The 16,305-nt window shown below is 40.8% G+C and overlaps 1 protein-coding gene across 1 annotated transcript in view; it reads right to left on the bottom strand.

Moving 5' to 3' along the window:
• Positions 1-11,881, bottom strand: part of ETS1 (ETS proto-oncogene 1, transcription factor) — a 131,363-nt gene extending 119,482 nt beyond the window's left edge. Inside the window, exon 1 of the mRNA XM_049778244.1 lies at positions 11,852-11,881. The gene's annotated coding sequence lies outside the window, so the exon portion shown is untranslated. The remainder of the gene's footprint in view (positions 1-11,851) is intronic.
• Between the last annotated feature and the right edge of the window lie 4,424 nt (positions 11,882-16,305).

The raw sequence follows: 16,305 nt of genomic DNA on the forward strand, positions 1-16,305 counted from the left end.
GGGTCACACCTAGCAGTGCCCAGGACTTACTCCTATGCTCAGGGATCATTCCTAGCAGGCTCGGGGGACTATACAGGGTGCCAGAAATTAAACCTAGTAGCAGCCCTTGTACAAGAAAACATCTTACCCTCTGTACTATCACTCTCACCCCATTTTTATTAAATGGAATTTGCAATGCAGGAGCAGAATCCACTTGTCTCAGGGTACTCCCAGATGCTAGGGGTAGTCTTGATAGGATCTGGTCACCCCCCTGGATCTCCTGGTCTCATCCCAGAATACCAGGGCCTCTATAATCTTCACATGGTGACCACTAATAAAAATACCAGAAGAATGTCATCCCACCTCCTTGTTCAAATGAACCCCTTTCTCCTTTCAGAACACTGGGCTGCCAGAGCCCTTTCTAACCAAACTTAACGCCCCTGTGCAGAATGGAGAGAGGTTACTTTGTTTTGTTGTTGTTGTTTGTTTGTTTGTTTTGGTTTTGATTTTTGGGTCACACCCAGCATTGCTCAGGGGTTATTCCTGGCTCTACACTCAGAAATTGCTCCTGGCAGGCTCGGGGGACCTTATGGGATGCCGGGATTTGAACCACCAACCTTTTGCATGCAAGGCAAATGCTTACCTCGATGCTATCTCTCCAGCCCCGAGAGGTTGCTTTGTAATCTGCCATGTTAACTGACATTTGGCACAATGCTGGGGACTTTTTCTGTCAACAACATACCTTGACACACTGTAGTTTACAACTGCCAAGGTTTATATTTCACTGAACATTAAGTTTTTCTTTCCTTCTTTCCTTCCTTCCTTCTTTCCTTCCTTCCTTCCTCCCTTCCTTTTTTCCTTCCTTCCTTCCTTCCTTCCTTCCTTCCTTCCTTCCTTCCTTCCTTCCTTCCTTCCTTCTTTTTCTTTCCTTTCCTTCTCTCTCCCCACTCCCTCTCTCTTTCTTTTATTACCACGTCCAGCAATGCTCAGGGTTCACTCCTGGCTCTGCACTCAGGGATTACTTTTAGTAGTACTGAAGTGACCCAAGTACTGGGATGCTGGGGATTGAACCTAGGTTGGTTGAGTTCTAGGCAGGTGTCTGTCCAGTCCTGGTATTATGCTTTTCTTTGTTTTATTAATTTTGTTTTTGTTTTTCAGCCACACCCCGTGATGCTCAGAGATTACTTCTGGCTATGTGCTTAGAAATCACTCCTGGCTTGGGGGGACTATATGGGACACTGGGGAATTAAACCATGTTCTGCCTAGAGTAGCTCGTGCAAGGCAGATGCCTTAAGCCCTGCACCACCACTCCAGCCTCTATTATGCTTTTCTTTTTTTTTGCTGTTTTTTTTTGACCACACCCATTTGATGCTCAGGGGTTACTTCTGGCTAAGCGCTCAGAAATTGCCCCTGGCTTGGGGAGGACCATATGGGATGCGGGGGGGATCAAACCGTGGTCCTTCTTTGTCTAGCGCTTGCAAGGCAGACACCTTACCTCTAGCGCCACCTCACTGGCCCCTATTATGCTTTTCTTAATGATTCTCTGATTATTGTGATAATTAGTCTTTAATTCCTTGATAGGATTAAGGTTCCTAAAGCATGTGTGTTCTCTTTAAATGCTACTGAGATAAATAACGTGTGTGTTCTCTGGGCCGAAGAGATAGCACAGCAGTAGGCTGTTTGCTTTGCATGCGGCCAACCCAGGAGGGACCAGTTTGATTCCCAGTATCCCATATGGGTCCCTAGCCTGCCAGGAACAATTTCTGTGTGCAGAGTCACTCAGCCCTGAGTGTCTCTAGGTATGGCCCAAAAACCAATCAATCAATAAATCAAGTTTAAAAATTAAAAAAAAAGAATACGTGTTTTGTATTTGAATGCATATTGTCAAGGAGGCCAAAATTATCTTTCCAACAACACAGGCATGAAGTGGGGTTATTGGAGGGAGGCCAGAAGTTACTTCCAAAGAAACTTGAACTGGCTATGTGACACTAATATTTCAGTGCTTGGGCCTGAGGTACTTAAGGTTAATGGAGCTACACCTGGGAATGTTGGGGTTAAGGAGACCATGTGGTGGCAAAGATCAAACCCAAAGCATTCTAGGCATGAGCCCAAGCTATTTGAGCTTTCTCCCCAATCCCAGCTATGGTTTTTCAAATTTGATCTTACCTACAAATGTTTATAGGTAGCTTCAAAGGTCAGAAATTAAAACTAACATATAGCCTGAGTATAAAGATTCAACAGGAAGAAAACATGTGTAATAAAGCCATGACAGAAAATGTAGGTAGCATAGCTTAGTTCCTATTTTCCTCCTTTTTGAAAGTGATGCAAAATATCAAATATATTTGCAAATAGCATTTCTCTTAATGTCAATGATTTAGGATTCCTGCCCATAGATATTAAAAAGGAGATGCAATTGACCTAGATTACAAAAGAAAAAGTATTTGCTTATTTTATTAATTTGGTTTGGTTTAAGGCCCACATCTGTCAGTACTGAAGGTTTACTCTTGGCACTGGGCTCAGAAATCATTCCTAGCAAAATTCAGAGAATCACAGTTGATGCCAGGATGGAACCTATGTAAGTCAGGTGCAATGTAATTGCTTTAATGACTGTATTATTTTTCTTGCCTGAGAAAAAGTATTTTCTTAAAGGACCAACCATTTAAAGGGGAATAAATAGTACCACCTCTTACAAGGCAACATCTTTCATCTGCAAGAATTTCTATCCACAAAGCCAGAGCAATAGTACAGCAAAAGGCATCTGCTTAGCATGAAGCCAACCAACCATTGTTCAATAACTGGCACTTCATATGATCCTCCGAGTATCTCCAGGAGTAACTCCTGAGTTCAGAACCAGAAGTAAGCACTGTGTACCCCAGGGTGTGGCCCCAAAACAAAACCAATACCAGTTTCCATCCTTCTCTCCAAAACGTTGCACTAGGTGCCTGTTTCAGGAAACTTTCAACCAGCTTAGCTTTTAGTTTTCTGAGCACAGTATTATTTCTAATCAGTGAGGGGTTGCTTCCCAGATGTTCTACTCCATCTCCCCAAATTCCATCACTAAGGCATGTTAAGTTGAGGTCAGCCAAGCACCTGCAGGCTTCTATCATTTCCTTAGCTACCTAGAAAAATAGGTAGGTTCACTTCCTGGAACCTCCAGTGCAGTCCTATAATTAGGGATTTGCCTTTTTGAATAAATGGAAAAATATATATACAACACAGAATTCCATAATTCCCTTTGCATCATATCAGCACCCTCCTTCTCTCCTAGAACCCAGACTCCTATGCCACTCCTTAATTCAAGATGTACACATCATCCCATCTGCCCTCATTGATCTTGGACTCTGCATCATTGTTGATTTCCCATATGTATGTCACTAAATTTACTTTTCTGCTAACAACCTGTATAGTAATTCATTTGATCATTCAACAATTCATAGAAAAAACCATAAGCGTAAAGGGAATGTTCTCCTCCTCCTTTATAGTGCCAAGTCCATAGTTCCTCTTCCTGCTCGTGAATCATTAATTGCATCCTTTTAGATAGGCTATAAATTACCCATAGATTGACAGAATAAAGACCTTGAACATGAAATAGTCCATATTTGTAGGAATTATATCTTGGTGCTCAAGAATATCCAAGAACATCTTGCTGGATTATCTTGCTGGTACAAATAAAAGAGGAAATGAGAGGGATAGTACAGGGGTTAAGGCAATTTCTTTGTATGTGGCTGACCTAATTCAAATTCCTGGCATCATGTATGGTCCTCCAAGAACCACTAGGTGTGATCCCTGAGCATAGAGCCAGGATTAAGCCCTGAGCACTGCTAGACATGGCCCAAAAACAAAAAGAGAGGCACAGTCCCAGAATTCTTTTGTACTCACTACAAGAAATGTCGATTTTTCTAAATCTGTGGATGTATAAGATAGACACATTTGTAAGTCTCTTTCATTACTTCCTGTGAATTCTTATAAAAGATTCATTTGTATTTTTTCTAGGTTTTATCACTCCTTTCCCTGATCTGGTAGTTTACTAAACTAAGTCACCAAGTCCAATTTAACTCGGATTTAAGTATATTTACATGACAGAATTTGCCTTGCTCTCCTAAAGAATCTCTGTAGATAGAATAAGGAAAGGCAAAACATGAGTAGAGGAATTGAAGATGCCTTCTTTGACTGCTTATCTCTAGGAACCTGATTGTTCTGTTCTGAGTTGTCAACCTGATAGAAATAAACATCCTATCTTATCTCAAGTGGCCACCATGAACTGAGGACTAAGGTGAGGTTCTGATTTATGGGCTAACTCTGCTAAACTCACCAGTTCTTGCACTGATCTCTTCTAGTATCCTTAATTATCTTGATTCTTGACAAAGACAATGAGGAAAAGCTCCCCAACCATTTCTTGAATAGACACTAGAAAGGACTCATCTCTAAAGGACCCCATTTCCTAATGAGGCAAAAACACTTTTGGGGGCTATATGGAATAACATGCCAGACTAAGCTGACTTGGAATACTAAAGTAGGCTTGTTTATTGTTTACAAGAGTGTGTTATTGCTTTGTCCTTCCTTAATGAGTCATTCAGTAGTATTTTTTGAACAAAGAGACTGGGGAATAGTGTTAGTCGACTGTGCCATAACCATTAGGATGGAGAGAAGCTTCTTTTGTGTTTTCTCCTCATGGAGACAAATCCCACTGACTACCATGACTGAAAGAACATTGATCTAACCGCATCTGGGAGAACTCTGGTATAACATCCTCCATGGTATTAGCTCTCCTAAGTATCAAGAGATTATGTCCAAACCTGCTAGCTCCTAAATGTCCAGGAAATTTTGAAGCCCAATGCCTGTGCATTGTAACCTCCTATATATCATCTTACTGGGAATGTGGGCACAATCTTATCTTTTAGTGACAGTCTGTGGAATTCAACAAAGGTCACAGTTGACCTTTAGATGTCCTGTAAGGGTTAGAGCAATAAAACAGTGTGTAAGGCATTTTCTTTGCCTCCAATTGACCCATCTTCAATCCCTGGCACCCCATATGGTCCCCTAAGTACCACCAGGAGTGATCCCTGAGCACCACTGGGTGTGGCCCCCAGTAAACAAGTAAACAAAGAGATAACCTGTAGAGCCAAGCATCCAGTGGGCTCTTCTTTTTAACTGAATAAATATATTAAAATCACTTTTTTTCTGCTAACAAGCTAGTTACACTTGAAGGGAGTGTACTTCACAAGGAGGGAGGTAAATGAGACCCAAAGTCAGACCCAAAGAAAGATGGGCTCCAAGCTAAATATATCAACTCAAACCCAATAGTTGAAGCCAAAGAAATTCCTAAAGGAGCCTAGAATTTAAAATAATGACTTTTCAGATCCATGTGAGGAGGTCTGTAAGAAGTAATCTAGAATTTAGATACGGTTTAAGCTCTTAAGAAGCATTTGATAAAACAGTGAGGCCCCTAACGGTGTGGGGGTGAGAGAGGAGAGAGAGAGAGAGAGAGAGAGAGAGAGAGAGAGAGAGAGAGAGAGAGAGAGAGAGAGAGAGAAAGAGAGAGAGAGAGAGAGAGAGAGAGAGAGAGAGAGAGAATGACAGGGAATGGATTGATTTAGCGATACCCTTTTCAAATAGAATGAAAGGAAAACAGCTGCTTTGGATCTCTCCAATCCAGCAAGCAACTTCTGGGACTATGTCTGATTGTGATTTTCATGGTGGAGTTTCATTTATTTGATGATCCAAATTGGAAAGTTCCCTTTTTTGGGGTATAATACTAAACAGTTTTCTGACTGTCTATCAGGAGAGAGATTGCAAGTTCAATGACTTTTAGGGGTGGAATGAAACGAATCCAGTTTTTTTTTTTTAAATTTAAAATTAATTTTTTATTTTATTTTGAAAATTTCAATCAATTGAGCCCAGAGAAGTTGTGTTTAGCAAACTGGTATGCATCTGTGGAGTCTAGAAAATGGATTATTAGCCTAGAGTCCCATTCTCACTTAATGACTATCGGCCAAGTTTTTGTTGTTGTTTTGTTTTGTTTTGTTTGTTTTGAGGTTACACTCCTTGCATTCAGGGGTTACTCTTGGCTCTGCTCTCAAAAATTACTCCTGGCAGCCTCAGGAGACTATATAAAAAGCTGAGGATCTGGGGCCGAGAAGGTGGCGCTAGAGGTAAGGTGTCTGCTTTGCAAGCGCTAGCGTAGGACGGACCACGGTTCGATCCCCCGGAGTCCCATATGGTCCCCCCAAGCCAGGAGTGATTTCTGAGCGCATAGCCAGGAGTAACCCCTGAGCGTCAAACAGGTGTGGCCCAAAAATCAAAATAAATAAATAAATAAATAAATAAATAAATAAATAAATAAATAAAAAGCTGAGGATCCAACCTAGGTGAGCTGCTTCTAAGGCAAAAGCTGTGCCTGCTGTGCTAAAACTCCAACCTCTTGGGGCATGTTTTTTTTAATTAATATCTCTATTTAAACATCTTAATTACAAATATGATTGTAGTTGGGTTTCAGTCATGTAAAGAACACCCCCCTTCACCAGTGCAACATTTTAACACTCAATTTAGTTCCTCAAATATAACCTGACGATCCTATCATTTTAAGATCACTAATGAGGATTATACCTAGTAAAAATGCTTTCACAAAAAGTTAATTAACAGTGTCTATTATTATTCCATTATTATAATAATAGTGCTAATAACACTACCTGGCATTCACTAATTAATAGAAACCAGCATTTTATTGTTATTTTTGAATGCCCAAAGTGGCAGAGGGTACTTATTTTGGGTTCCAAGCTAAAAACCAGATGGTTTAAATTAATTATTTCTTTTTTTAAACATTTAAAAAAAGATTTTTTTAAATCACCAAAAAATTATTATCTTCCCTAATCACAGGTTGACATCATTAATCAAGAACTTTATAGGATTTAAATATATATATAAAGGATTTAAATATATATAGGATTTAAATATATATATGAAGGATTTAAATATATATAGGATATATATATATATATATATATATATATATATATATATATATATATATATATATATATATATATATATATAAAGAACTTTATAGGAGAAGGGCTAGCATGATAGTACTGTGGGAAAGGTGCTTGTTTGCCTGCGACTGACCTGGATTCAATCCCTCGCATTCCCTATAGCCCATGAATACTGACTGCCAGGAGGAACTCCTGAGTCAGAGCCAGGAGTAACCCCTGAGCATCACCAGATGTGGCCCCAAAACAAATTTTAAAAATTCCCAGAAAAGAGAAGCTGTAATTTCTGTTGAATGGAAGACACTTTGTGCTACTATTATGCATAAAACCAATACACAAGCATTGTTTTTACCAGGGCAACAAATTCACTGGAAAACTGGAGGGAAAACTATGGCAATTCCCTGAGTAAAACCAACATCTTTTGGATACAAATAAGCATCTTACTTGAGAAACTCTTGGGCAACAAGACTGACATATAAGGAAAGAGAAAGCTGCCACAGAAAATATTGCAAGAGCTGTTGCTTGAGGGATGAACATTTTGCTTTGATTTGTTTTACTTTTTTGTTTAGCTTGGTGCTTCCCAAACTGATCTGTATAGGAATTACTTGGGAATCAGGCCACAGGGCAGAGCCTAAACCAGACTCTAGGGGACTGTTTGTTCTGCTTTTCCACAGGCTGATCTTCTGAGACCCCCAACTTCACATGAAAGCCAGTGTATGAACTGGCTTGGTTAAATTCCCAAGTGATTATAACAGGAGGCAGAACTATGCAAGAAGAGACAAGCAGGTATCAGCACTACAGCTGAACAGAAGTTTGACTTTTTATCTGAAAGACCAGCAAAGCCAGGGGGAAAGTGTGGGCCCCTCGAGTAAAGGGCCAGAGAAGATCTGTACCCCATCAGTCTTCTTGCCCTGTCCTGAGGTTCAGACTTTAGTGATCTAGTCTCTGCAGTTAAGAAATTGGCTTTCTCCTTTTGGATGAAGGCTCCCAAAGTTGCTTAAAGAAAATAATGAATTTTTTATTTTCCACTATTTTATATTAAAGTTAAAGTTTTTATTTGTAGGGCTGGCAATCAAACCCAGAGCCTCACACATGCAAGGCAAGTGGTCAGCTCCTGAGCTACCTTTCCAATTCTATTTTTCTTTTTTTTTTTTTTCCAATTCTATTTTTCACCATTTCTAACTGAGACAAATTCCAAACATAAAGTATTTATTTTTTAATTTGTTTCTATTTTTTATTTTTGAGCCATACCTGATAATCAGGAGTTACTTCTGGCAAGAATCAGAGGACCATATAGCATGTTGGGGATCAAATCTGGGTTTGCCATGTGCAAGCCAAGTGCCCTAACCTCTTGTTCCAGCAATATTTATAAATTTGATTTTAGTTCTAAGGTTTTTCATTTCTGCATTGACACAACTGAAAAATGTAGAGATTTTATTTTTTCCTGCTGAAAATATTTGCATCTATCTTCCAACTTTGACTTCCATTCAAGTGCATCTTCTCCAAAGTCAATCTGCTATATTCTCTACACAGAAACGTCACTCAGTCAACCAGATTATGGAATTTCCCACATATAGCCCCCCCAAGTCCACCAGGAGAGATCCCTGAGCACTTGTGGGCATGGTAAAAAACACACACACACATCTAAATAAATAGCACTCATTTAGAACAGGTATTTAACATATTCTCTTCAATGTGGAATCAATGTAAAGTGTGTAGAGATTGGAGAGTCAATGGCTATCAATTCAAAGAGGGAGATATTTACTAAGCTTCCTAGTCTTCAAAGTCAGTAGCTTCCTAATAATAGATACACTTATTCCAGAGTGTGGAGAAGAACAAAGACATAGTATTCTTCCAGGTTAAAAAAAAATTCACCAAAATAAGCAGAACAATCCAGCCTTGATTTGCCTACAGGTTTCAGAGCTACTAAGAGTCCTATGAGATTAAAACTTCAGATTCAAACTCTAGACTCACATGTCCATGATTCTATCACTCAACAGGACTTATTTCCTGACCCCAGGGTCTCATGTCTTGAAGGGAAATGGCAAGGCACCCAGCTCCGAGACTGGAGGACTAAATGATGAGTCTAAATCAAACTCCTAGCTAGGCCCTGGAATTTAGGAAGTGCTCATTAAGCACTAGGGTTCTAAATTTTCCCTGGAGGAAGACAGGAATCATGTCCAGAAGAACTGATTGAAAGCTGAGTTCTCTGGCATTAGACTGTCAGTATTTTAGGGGCAAAGGAGAGGAAGAAGGGAGAAATGAGCTGTCCTCAAAGTTTAGACTCCAAGCATAAAAAAAAAAAATCACAAAGAATTTGTCCGAAATGTCATTCCATTGCATTTAAGTAACTTAAGTACCCTGATGAAGGTTTCATAACATTGATTCTGTTTGAATACTAAATGCTTCTTTATTGGAGAGAGAGAGAGAGAGAGACAGAGAGAGAGAGACAGAGAGAGAGAGACAGAGAGAGAGAGACAGAGACAGAGAGAGATGGAGAGACAGAGAGAGAAAGAGAAAAAGAAAGGATGCCTAGACTCATTTCTTCTGTACCTTGAAAGACATTTTGGGGAGAAAAGATCTGGTCTTTAGAAAATACATTAGGAGATAGCTAAGGGCTGGGGAATTGGCTTAGGCAAAAGGAGTGCTCACCTACTATATGCAACCCAGATTTGATCCCTGGAACAGTATATTCCCCAGCACTGCACACTGGTTGAGTATTTGAACTTTAGGGAGCCAAATAGGCAGGGAGTGGAAGCCCCTGCCAGGTTTCCTGAGCACTCCTCGGGAGTCCTCCTCAAGATTAAAACCATGAGATAGAGAAATACTTGTATTATCAGGAAGATTTGGGACCATTCACCGAGTTGTGTACAGCCCAGTAGCAGTGGTAGCATTAAAGTTGGGTTCCATAGCCTGTGTCATTTGTTCCCCAACCCCTCAGACTCCCCCAATGCTCTTTTAGAGTACCCCAAATTTTATCTGCTTCCTTATCCTTCAGAGCTCTGTGCTAGTGACTTCTGTTTCCTCTTAGGTGAAATAGGGGACCTCCAGACATCATCCACACTTTAGAGGTAAAAAAGAGTAATAAGACTAAGAATAATAATGAAATGAATGATTATGGTAATGGCTCAGCAGTTGAATACAAGCCTGGCAGGCTTGAGGACTTGGATGTCATCCCAGTACCCAACAGAAATAAAAAATAAATACATGATAATAATAAAAAATACCTTCACACTAAATAAATTCTAATAACACAGACTCTTTGGGTACATCCACTTTTCATATTCCAGATTTGGCGTTCGGGCCCTGTTGTTCCACTGCTGTTGGAACTCCAAGACCACTCTAGGCTGTCACTGACCTGACACTTTCAGCAACAACCCCAAGGTCACAGCTAGCTTTGAAGAATGGCATCTTGATGCCCATTCCAGGCTCTCTTTGGAAGCCCTACTGGAACCTCTGCTAATTAATACACCCCTGGGATGAACCTATGAGGCCAAAATGCTCCAGGATAACCAGATTTCAACCCTCCAAACTCTTCCATGGAACCAGGACTGGAATAAGGACTGATGGAGGTAACGGGTGACCATCCCTGTTTGTTTTTCACTTCTGAACTGCCAAGACAGGAGCTGCTGCTTTACAATTAGAATCAGCATGCTTCTTCAAATATTAATATTAATAGCAACAACACGAAACACATGAAAAGGCCTTTTCATCTTCAAAGCTCTTTGCAGACTTGACCTCAGGGGGGGTCCTTTCCTTCCATTCAGGAACCAACAGGTAAGGAAGCCCCTCCCCAGTAAGAATGCACACACCCCTTGCAGCAGTACTCTCCCTCCTTCCTGGTTTAGCCACCCCTGGAGAAGTCCAAGAGGTCCAAAAGAAGAAAATAAATAAAGAGTGGTCATTCTGGGCAGTGTTGCCCTGATGCCATGAACAAGCATCAAGTGCCCTGCTCAAGGAAGGAGCATCTGTCTGCTGTCCCAAAATGGCTTAAATGGGAAGAAGTGGCCTTGAGGTTGGAAAAAATAATCAACACGTCTTCAAAAGATTGATACGAAAGATTGCCTAAAAGCAACGACAATTACCCAGGGTCTACAAACCGTTCAGCCAACAGGCTACTTTAGAAGGTGCTCAAAGACACTCATGTGGAGAGGAGAAGCCACAGAGTGGAACCACCACAGGAGCAAATAGCCACACATAGTGATCTGGCCACCCTCATCCCTTGATTTTCCATACCGGTGCTGCTGAGTTGGGTGACAGTATCCCAAGACTCCCAATCGTGAGATTTCCTCCTCCTCTGGACTCTACAACAAGGATAGAGACCCCTGAACCCCAAGGCAGGGATAAACATAGAGGTGAGCTGGGCTTGCCAGCAAAAGCCCACCAAAAGGCCCTCTCTAGAAAGGCAATACCTTGAACTGCTAGGCAAACATGAAAAAGAAAAGTGAGAAATTTAAGAAATTAAAGAAGAAAAGATGTTTAAAAAAAAAAATTAGAGGCTTGCAAGGCCACTCTGTGTCTTTGGAGAGGCGCCCGCGCCGGTAGGAAATGTGGGGTCCCTCGCTTACAAGCCTCTGGGCGAGTTTTCAGCGAGTGTGGTTTAGTTTCTGCAAACCAGGGCAAAGGGTGAAAAGGAGACTGGGCGTCAGATTCTTGGGGCGCGCCTAGCCAGTCTCTTAGACCACTGTGAGTAAGCAGCTGTATGGAAAACAGGGGGACTGTAAATAGCGAAAGAAAAGCCTCTACTTGTAACCCGAAAGTGCCTCTCGAGCTACTCTTTTAATTCCCCAGGATTTTTGAAAAGGAAGAAAGGGGGGACAAAAGCAATGGAAAATAAACTGCAGAGTTTTAGGTAGAAGCTCACTCCTCATTTCTGCCTCACTTACGCCTTAGCCGGAGAGACGGTCCCGCGGGAGCTGTGGGCTCTTTCCAACTACCTGCGGGAATCCTCTGCTTGGAGGCTAAAGAGGATGCAGGGACCATAATGTTCCTAATAGTGTGGCCTCCTTAAATTGGGGGGTGTGGTTAAATCCGAGAAGGCTGGAAACAGGCTGGGCTCCACCCTTCCCCACCAGGGAGGCAGCTACAGGCTCTGTGGTCCACATGGAAAGAAAGTGAATAGTGATGCTCCAGGAGATGACACCAAATCACTCCAGTAACTTCATCCTTTAATTCAACATCCTTATCACGACCCAACCCCAGAGAAATAGCTGAGTCTAGTAAAAGAAACACCCCCCCCTTCTTTTTTAGCCCCACTCATAGGTGCTCAAAGGTTGCTTCTGGGTAAGTGCTCAGAGGGCAATCCTGGAGGTTCTCAGAGACCATATAGGATGTTGAGGAACAAACCAGTTGGCTGCCTGCAAGACAAATTCTTTAATCCTGTTCTGTGTTTACTTCTCTAGGTGAAAATTCTTTTATGCACATATTTAGAATGTCTGCTAAAAATGGACAAAAGAGTATTGTTTCCAGGAACAGGACTATTTTATTACAGAAACTTTTGGGGAGAGAACTCAGGACTTGCTTACTTCTAAATGATACAATTTTATTTGAATCATTAACATGAGTTAAAATGTTCTTTTCTCTTAAAATGAAAACACAAAAGGTCAACATGGAAATTTTGTGACAGTCTAATAATTGTCAGAGTGACAACCTCATTATCCTTCATTGCATGATGCTAACAAAGGAGTGAAGATGGTTAAAATCAGACTATGTATCTTGTCTTTGACTTTGCACATTTATATGCTTTAGAATTAATGGTTATAGTTATTTTCATTGGATATCTGTGCCTAGGTGACAGGACTTACTATAAGTCCTGTTCTAAGCAGACTGACACATTTACCAACCATATTATCAGATAGGTATAATACATACTATCAGAAACTAAAGAAAGGAAGCATGGAACTTGAGCCTGTCCTCTCTAAACCAAGAGACCATGCTTACTGTCAACACATACAATTATAATGGGTGACTTAGAAACCCAGTAGAGAGAATAGTTGGGTTCCTCCCATAACTGTGCATGCAGGAGAAATATCAAGCAGCTCAGGAGTCTGGGGTTATTTGCACAGAGTTTATATGGACAAGTTTTATAATCTTAGCTCCATCTCCTGCTATTCCCTAACAGTCTGGAAAACCATAAATGAGAAAACTGAAGTTATGAAGTGCATCATTACTGCTGGAAATTATCTAGCAAGCCATCACTTACCCTTCAAAGCAGTGCTTTGTTTTGTTTTGCTAACTGCATGTTTTTAAAAATCGCATTTATTTGGTGCTTATCTACATACAGAAAAAAAGTGACAAGGGACTCTTGCTATGCTTTGGATTCAAGAAGTAGCTAAAACTGGATCAAAAATTGAACAAAAGAAATAAAACTATAAAATTCTTAAAGAAAAGCACAGGAGGGACACTTAAGGTATTGAAGTTGGCAGTACCCTATTGACTATGACACCAAAAACACAAGCAATAAAAGAAACAAGATCTAAGTCCATAAGACATTCGCTGGTAAGATGTTTTAATGTTTGTACTCCAAAGAATGTGATTAAGAAAGTAAAAAAGGGGCTGGAGCAATAAATAACACAGTGGTGGGGCATTTGCCTTACACACTGCTGACCCAGGATGGACCTGGGTTTAATCCCCACGAGTCCCAAATGGCCCCCCAATCAAGAGCAATTTCTGAGCACATAGCCAGGAGTAACCTCTGAATGTCACCAGGTGTGGCCTGAAAAAAAAAAAAAGAGAAAATATTTGCAAAGCCCCAATAAGGGAATAATATTCAAAATGTTTAAAGAACTTATGCAACTCAAGGAATAAACCCAAACATCTCCATTAGAACCTGGCCCAAAGAATTGAGTAGACATTTCTCCTTAGATATAAAAAAAGGTATACAAGCACATGAATTAACTATCCATATCAATAGTCATGGGGAAATGCAAATCTAAGTCACAATGAGATAGCCTGTTATACCTTTGTCAAGAGGTGCCACACCTGTTATCCCAGATAAAGCAAAGCAAACCAAAACAGAAGCCAACAAGTGGCTTCCAGGCTATGGAAGTGTCAGAATTCTTTCAGGAAGCTGATGAGGATGCAAAAGAGTAAGGTTTGATTATCTATGGTGTTCCTGAAAGAATTCAACAGAATTGTCTATAATGCAGAATGCCAGTTTTAAGGAGACAACCCCCCCAATTGAAAGCTGGGGTTCAAACCAATCTTGGTATGCTATATATTATTCACATGGACCAAGACATAGAATCAACTGCAATGTCCACTTTCTCAATGTGTGAGCAAACAAAATCGGATCTAGTAGAACAACCATCAAAAGGAATTGATTCAATACAAATTATACTTGGTTGTGCTGAAGATAGTTTTTGAAATGAAATACTGGGTGCAGAAGGACAAGTACTATTAAATGGCACTTATTTGAGGTTCCGAAAATAGAAAAATTCACAGAGATGAAAAGATACTACAAGTTCCCAAGGCTGGGGAGAGTATATGTGTGTGTGGCAGGAAGTAGGAGGATAACAGTTTGTATTTCAGAACAGGATTATAGAATAGTTCTGCAGCTGACTGCTGGTGGCAGTCACCTCTGAAACACACACAGTGAAGGGGTTCAAATGCATTCGTCTATAATTTGCCATCATTGAAAAAAGAGGGAACAAAAGATACTAAAGGAGAGGGGGGAATTTGTTCACTCTTTACCCCAGAAAATGGGAAGGAGTAGGATAGAGAGAAAGAAATTAGGAGGGTAAAAAGGTGTAGACCGGAATGGGTGGATGGGGCAGGGGTCAAGGGTCTACTTTCCATGGTGATGTAGATGACTAGTCTAACTATAGCTACAAACAAGAGTCAACAGCACTGAATATCCAACAGCTGGAGATCCAAGCCACAACAACCAAACTTAAAGATGTACCAGTCAAGAGGCTGACTGAGAGTGGGCAAGTGGGAGGTAAGCAGGGGACATTGGTGTAGAGAAGTGGATGCTGGAAGTGGGATGGGTGTTGGAACATAGTATGCCTAAAACTCAATTTTTTAAGTCACAGCATCTTAATGAAAATAATATAATTTTTTAAAAGATCACAAATGAAAACCCCTGGTCCTCAGGAAGAAGAACAAATCCCTCCTGAGGAGAGAGCACAGACCCCAGGAGTACTGGCTTTGTCAGCTCACTGTGACTGGGCCAACACTGAAAATCCAAAACTGGAACCTCAAGTTTTCCCATGCTGGTCCAGAATCCTCCAGGCAGGACTTTGACTAAAATGACTGAAGTATTTTATGTTCATTAAAAGAAGTATTTTAAGTTCCTTAAACAAAAGTGAGAGCCTCAGGTCAGGCAAAGGGACTGTGTTCTAAGAGTTGTCAGAGGCCTGACTGAATTTCTAGAATAATCTCCAATCAACCCACTGTTCTTTCTGTAGATAAACCTTTTGTTGTTTTTTTTTCTCTCAGTATTACAAGTTATATTAACGCCTCCATTCTAGGAAGAAATACGGAGAGAGGAGACCCCGTAAATCTCAGCCTGGGCCTACCCTCACTCCCATGCCTTAACCCCTACAAAAATGTCTGACTCACCTTCACAACTACCTGTCAGGATTCCTTAGATAACTGTCAGTTCACAATGTTCTCTGGGAACTAAAGAATGATGTTTACTGAGAGACCCAGCAAACTATCAGCCATTTACAGCATGTCTTCTCCTGCCATGTCTATTTTCCTTCCCTCTCAATTCCAACAAACACCTGAAGGTTTCAGGGGAGCAGGCCAGCAGGAACTATACAAATGATCAGAGTTGAGCATGGCATGATTCAGACATTTTCCCCAAGGAATGTCCTCACCAAACACAGAAGCTCCAAAGAAGATGAAAGGGAAGCAGGGAGACGAGAACCTTTGTCCCTCAATCTGTGTTCCAGTCTGGAACTTCTTATCTTGGGCTTTGTAAAGAAAAATTGCCTGCCCGTGATCCAAAGCCAAGACTTTGTCTTCAGCTGCAGATGATGAGAAGTGGCACACATGTGTATTTGTACATCTGGCCCACAGGTGCCAGTCCTTGCATGTGCCAATAGGCAGACATATTAGCCAGAGCTCTTGGCATGGTCTTACCAAAATAGTTTGGCATTGCTCCCTTCTTACTTGTGTCAAAGCTCTGCTATTACCACTCTCTAGATTGTAAAAGGGACATGGGCAAGTCCTCCCAGTAGATATTTACTAAAATAGTTTCCAGAAAGAGGATGTGATTATAAAAGAAATATACTTCTTCATCCTGGTCTTTAGGGATTGCTGCACATTCTCTGAGTTTCATAAATGCAGGGATGTTTCCTATTCATGCAACAGCAAACTGATTTCATCTTTGCTC

This window comes from Suncus etruscus, chromosome 8, assembly GCF_024139225.1.
Source record: "Suncus etruscus isolate mSunEtr1 chromosome 8, mSunEtr1.pri.cur, whole genome shotgun sequence".
NCBI classification, from domain to species: Eukaryota; Metazoa; Chordata; class Mammalia; order Eulipotyphla; family Soricidae; genus Suncus; species Suncus etruscus.